General features: G+C 25.1%; 1 long non-coding RNA gene across 1 annotated transcript; it reads left to right on the top strand.

The window, feature by feature from the left end:
• Window positions 1-1043: 1043 nt before the first annotated feature.
• Window positions 1044-2550, top strand: LOC112696920 (uncharacterized). The gene is made up of 2 exons (XR_003150992.3): window positions 1044-1305; window positions 1637-2550. It is a non-coding gene; the product is annotated as an uncharacterized lncRNA (long non-coding RNA).
• Window positions 2551-6780: the final 4230 nt, after the last annotated feature.

Below are 6780 nucleotides of genomic sequence, written 5' to 3'. Positions count from 1 at the left end.
CAATTAGCATTTGATGAATAATGCATAATTATACTAATTTAAAAATATCTTAATTATAATTATATAAAAAATTAAACATAAATTTATAATTCTAATTGCTATAAATATGATACTAACGTTCATATTGGTAAATTGATATTGTAATAATTAATTTTTTTAATTATTTTTGTACTACTAAAGGCTATATATAGTGTTTTTTTGTGGTTAGTGAGTCTAGATCTAAGAATCAAAGCATTTTTTTCTAATCTGTTATTCTTCTTTGATTGGGCAATTGTTTCTAAGGAGCTTTATAGGTCAAATTCAAGTCACATCCCCTCCACGTTTTTTACATTTGTCTGAAAATATTCGAAGTGGAGCATATAATGAGATTGAAATATTGAATTTCCTCAATTTAGGTTCTGTTTTGAAAAATTCGTGCCAACCTTGAAGATGCAATTCAAAGATTAGTAGTATATTTAAATTTTCTTCTCTTAAACTTTTTGTATTAAAAATAATTTTATAACATGTTATATTTTTTTCAGAAACTACCGGCCTTCTGGTGCATTAAGCAATGCCATTGAGGAGAATACAAGTCAATTTAATTTGACAATTTTAATAAGAAGATAGTCTGAATTTGTACGGATTCTAAGTGTTCGATCTTATGATGTTATTTCGGTTGGTTGTTACAAGAATGACTCTAATCTATACGTATCTAAGAATTAGAATAGATTAAATATTATTTAAATAATTTAGTTCTAATATTGGTAGTTGATTAAATTAGTTTTAGAGAAATTTAAATTGTTGTCTCAATTTATATATTATGACTATGAGTTAATAGTCAATTTCGTCCCTAAAAAATGACCCGATCTCCATTTTGGTCCTCAAAAGATAAAATCAATCAAATTAGTCCTCAAAAAATAACTGCGTTGGTCAAGTTCGTCCTTCTGTCATCTCAGTGACTAACGTGGCTAACGATCGCTAGCGTGGAACGTTAATTGACAGCATGGCTCCAAAACGACGTAGTTTTATTTGTTTTGACCCCAACCCCTAATACGACGTCGTTTGATTTCCAGAATGAATATTCAGGCGTTTCTTCCCATCACCACCTCTCATAGCAACCATGTCTCTGTTTCGCTCCAAAACCTCTTGTTTCCTCTCTTTTCTCTGAAGCTTTGCCCTAAGACACTTGCCGAAGAATTGAACCTGCCTGTTCAGTTCACCATTCTGCAAAACGATATTTGCAGACGGATTGCACTAACAGAGTGCAAAGTTGGAGGACTCATAGAGACCGAACACCAGTGGAGGAAGGCATCGTAAAGGTAAAAGGTAAAGCTTTAATTTTTTTGGTTGTTATTTTTTGTGGCTTTGCATTGTTAGTGTGTATCATTGTATCTTGTTGTGTTTATATGGATTGTTGAGTTAGGTTAGGGTTTGGAATTTAATTTAAAATATATTTGTCTGTTGATGTTGCTAATCAAGTTATGATATTAGGTAGAATATTTTTTTTTTGAAGATGGAACGACAAGTTTCAGGGTTATTTTGTTGTGGGTTTATAGGTTTGGTACATGTTCATTCTGGTGTTAGACTAATTTTTGTTATGATTATGACTAGGTTGTGTGATGTGGATTTATGTTCTGGTGTTGCTATGTTTTTGTAGATGGAAAGTCCTACAATGATTTTTGTATTTCACTATGGTGGAAAGTTTAAAAAGGAATAGGATGGATATCTATATTATGAGCTGGATAACACAGAGGTTGTAATGTGCAATGATTGTAGAAGGTTCCTGGTATTCCCCTTGACAAAGGGTTGAAGAGGCTAGCCATGGATGCCGACTGAATTGTAATGAATGCCTCACCCAAACCAGCTGCAGCTGCATGGCATTTGTGCCAACTCCAAGTTTCAAACCTCTAAAAAAGAAAGATAAAGCCATTTGATTAGGATCATGTGTTTTGCTCCATGGTTGTTGCCTATGTTTTTATATAGGGCTATGTCTATCAAGTCCCGTCTTAGATAAATGCATAATGAGCCTACCAGCATATCCAGGCCCCAATGTTGATGCTTGAGTCTCGTAATGACTTTCCAAATTACAATTCCATGAAGAGCTGCATAACAAATGAATATCAGGATTGAATTCTCACGATTAGAAAATTCACTTGACTATGGCAGCTGCGAACTTTCACCATTGATTGAATAATCTTGTGGATCTATGTTAGAGCCAACCTTATCATTTAATGGTAGAAATTCATTCATGACATGGTCAAGTTGACTTTCTATTTGTGAGGCTCTGTCCCCAATGAAAATATATCTTGTTCTTGCATGACAGTACTTAGATTGTTACAACACCTTTGTATATATTAAGTCCTCATTGTTAATAATCTTTGCACATACACAAGTTTTGTATAGTGATTTGAATTAGTTATATTTGGTGTTGCCAAAATGTAATGACAAATAAGGGTAAATCATAGGACTTACCCTGAGCCTTATTTTGAGTTATAATTTCTAGCACTTGGATAAGGCTGCTTACATGTTAGTGTTGTTCTAATATAATGCTACTTATTGTTTGACTAGTTAGTTACTTTGTCTTGCTTCTCTTTACTTAACAGCTTACAAATGATTGTTGTAATAGCATCATTGACAAAGCATGGATGAGTTAGGAGAATTAGATTTTTTTAATTGAATAAAATAAAATTATATAAGGACTAATTTGATTAATTTTTAAAATTTTAGAAAAGAAAATGACTTGCGTCTGAACTTTCAAGTACTATTTTGATTATAAATAATTTTTTACATGTCAAATGACACGTGGCATGCCACGTGTCACTGATCTGACACGTAGCGTGCCTCGTGTCACTGGTCTGACATGCCAACCAATCATCTTGTGACACGTGGCATTAACCCACCACGTCAGCATGTGCCACGTGGCATTTAACGTGACACATCATCATCCAAATGATGGAAGGACTAACGTGACCAAGTCGTGTATCTTTCGGGGACGATTTTAATTAATTTTATCTTTCGAGGACCAAAATGAAGATTTGGGTATCTTTCAGGGACGATTTTGACTATTAACTCTTATGACTATTCTTTATGGATATGTTATTTTTAAACTTTTTAATATGATTTTTTTTAAGTTTGTTTTTTTTTTGGATATATGTATCACATTTTTTTGTATTTCAGATTAGTAATGCAATTATTAAGAGAAATATAATTCATCAATAAATTAGAATGATTAAAAGTTTAATTATATTGTGTGGACACAAAATTGATTAATTAAGATTAAGACGTGAAGAAAAAAGAGTCACAATATGTAGTTTTGCTTTCTTGCCAATATATAAAAATACGTGAAAGAAAAAAATTAAAATATTACCATTTAAAAAAATTGTTAATCATGCATATGAAAAGGAATTGGAGAATATGCATGGTTATAAAAAATAAAAAATTATTACTCGATTGTAGAATGAAAAATAATCATATATATATAAAAATAATCATAACAAAAAAATAATTAATACATGTGACTTAAATTTTTATATGTACAATTAATATATATATATATATATAAACAAATATTTAGAATTATTTAACAAAATTAATATATATGTATAGATAAATAAAGAAATTATTATAATTTATAAAAATTACACATACGATGACATTAATAATAAAAAATAAAAAATTATTGAATAATTGTAGGTTCAAAAAAAATTAATCATGATCAAAAAATAATTAATATATACGATTTAAATATATTTACATACAATTAATATATATATATATATATATATATATATAAATTACATAAAGAAGTATTTAAAATTATTTAACAAAATAAATATATTTTAAAAATAAAAAATTATTAACTAAACAATTGAGATATATATATATATATATATATATATATATATAAAATAAATACGAAAATTAGTATGATTTATGAATATTATTACGCATATGATGGTATTAATGGAATAACAAAATTATTGAATGATTATAGGCTAAAAAAATATTTATAATAAAAAATCAAAAAATAATTAATATATATGTATATTTAAATAAGAAAAGATTTAAAATTATTTAAACAAAATAAATGAATATATCCTACAAATAAAAAATCATTGACTAATCGATTAATATATATTGGTAGTATAAATAAAAAATCATTAAATAAAAAAATAATGTGTTTTTAATTTTGGGAGTAAAACGTAAATAATTATAATATAATAATTTATTTAATTATTAATATTTATAATTGTTATTTTAAATCATAAATTTAGAAAAAAAAGTAGATTAACAAAAATGATTAATTACTATATTAGAGTTGATACACATAACACTAGATTAAGAAAAAATAAACGCATAGCATGTTACTTTTTTATTAATCAAATTACTACAATTCAAATTATTTTCAATAAAATAATTTAAAATTATAATTTTAACCTTATTACGTGTATAGTACGAATTATTGAATAATTTATTATCATGTACATGGCACGGATTATTAAATAATTTTTCATGTGTTTTTTTTTCAAAAATAAAAATACTTTTTTTACTTATAATTATTATTCTTTATCAATTCTTTCATTTAAACACTAATATTATTTATTAATTTTTTTATTTTTATTTCTCACATTTATTAAAAAAATTTTCAATATTTTAGGTATTAATTGTTGTTATTTAATTAACTTATTTTAGGTATTTACTTATTAAAATTTTAGATATTAGTTATACCTCAATTACCGTATTAAGACTTTGAACATAATTTAATTTAATTTTGGACAATATCAAAAAATAAATATATATATATATATATATGTGATATTTTAGATATTAATTATTATTATTTATTAACTTATTTTAGGTATTTAATTATTAAAATTCTAGATATTAATTATATTTGGTTTATCGTGTTAAGCCTTTAGACATAATTCCAATTTAATTTTAGACAATGTGAAAAGTAAATATATATATAATATTAAATTAGAAGAGTAGATTTTAACTTTACATAAAATAATATAATAATAGATATAGAGTATAAATAAATTTACTTGACAAATATAATTATTTATAGTGTGATATTTTATTATGATAACATATCTTTATGTATTGATTTCCTATATATAGCAATAATATATATATATATTTCTTTTTAGTTTATTATTTTTCTATTACATGACATATTTATTATTATATTTTAAATTTAGAGTTTTCCTGATCTAACATTACAGTGACAGAATGGCAAAAAAAAAATAAAAAAAAATATGGGAACATTCCAAACAGAATTATCGCTAATCTTTTTTTTAGTTTTCAAATATATTATTTATTTTATTTATTTAGAGTAATAACTAAATTTATTATAACTATAGTAAAATTATCTTTAAATTATTAGTATTATTAGTAAATTTTTAAAATTATTGGCATATTATTAGTATATATAATAAACAGTAAATTTCCTTTCATGTTTAACATTTAAAAAGTTTATAATTTTTATATAGTCTTTATTCTATTTTTTTTCATACCTAATGACTATTGACTACGATCCTATTAATAGTATCACCTAGTAGATTATACGAAGAGAAAATGTGAAAAATAAAGACAAGAATTATAAGGCTATAAAAAGTCTCATTTAAATTTGACAAGAGTAAGACAGTTTACATAGAAATAGTTCTAATAAATGATAAGATTAATTGATTCATTTACTAAATTTTTTCAAGTAATGCTAAGTTCAATTTATAAATAGAGTTTAATTTTGATGCACCGACAGTCTAAAGCGTTTTACACAGTCATGCAATTACATTCGTTCTTTTGGATGACAATTCACGCGATCAATGTGAAAGGTATTTATTTTTATTGATGTGTCATTACGTAATTGGATGCACATATAAAACTACTTTACACTATTAGTGTATCAAAATTAAATTCTTATAAATATTTGTAGTTCATATTTTAAGTTAATTTTATAAGTGCATGCACCATTTCACAAGTAAAAAAAAATTCTTTTTAATAGCTTTGTAAATGCTAATAGCTTTTATATTTAATTTATTTTGTAATACGATAAAATTCATTATTCAATCAAGAATTATTTGACAAAAATATTTGAGAATGAATTGATAGAAAGGAAGGTCTATGTCTTCTCAAATTTTGAGATTGAGAAATCAAGCAGAATATATCTTCTAACTGTACACACGGGCAAAATATCTTTATTTTAAGATGGAGTCACGTATAGTACATACGGTCGATGATCGTAAAATTTCAGATAATCATTTCAATTTGCTTGCCCATGCTGATATATTGAAACAAACAAATGAACGATTCTACTTATTTGGTACGTAATTGATTTATATTAACCCACACAAAATTATTTTCCTTTTTATTTTAAGTTTTACCAAAAAATTGTATAATAGCATCATTTTGTCAATAACAAAAATTTTAACAGTTTATTTATGAAAATATTTGAAATTGTATTGTGACTTTTTTTAAAGGTATATCCTTTTATTAATATACTATTGTTAGTTTTATCGTTTAACATAAAATAAATCAGTGAATTCTCTTTATTTTATACACGTACGAAGTTATAATTTCTTATATTATTCACTCATTTTTTTTAATTTGGTACTTTTAATTCAATTTTTTTTGTTGAGTAAAGTATTATTTTTTGTCCTCAACGTTTGGGATAAATCCTATTTGTATCTCTAACGTTTAAATCGTCCTATTTGTATCTCTAACGTTTGTAAAAGTGATTCAATGTTATCCTACCGTCAATTACACATCATGAACGCTTTAGTTTGAGTTTTAAAAATATCT

Source organism: Arachis hypogaea, chromosome 6 (genome assembly GCF_003086295.3).
Source record: "Arachis hypogaea cultivar Tifrunner chromosome 6, arahy.Tifrunner.gnm2.J5K5, whole genome shotgun sequence".
In the NCBI taxonomy this organism is placed as follows: domain Eukaryota; kingdom Viridiplantae; phylum Streptophyta; class Magnoliopsida; order Fabales; family Fabaceae; genus Arachis; species Arachis hypogaea.
This window is presented reverse-complemented; position numbering and strand designations above follow the sequence as displayed.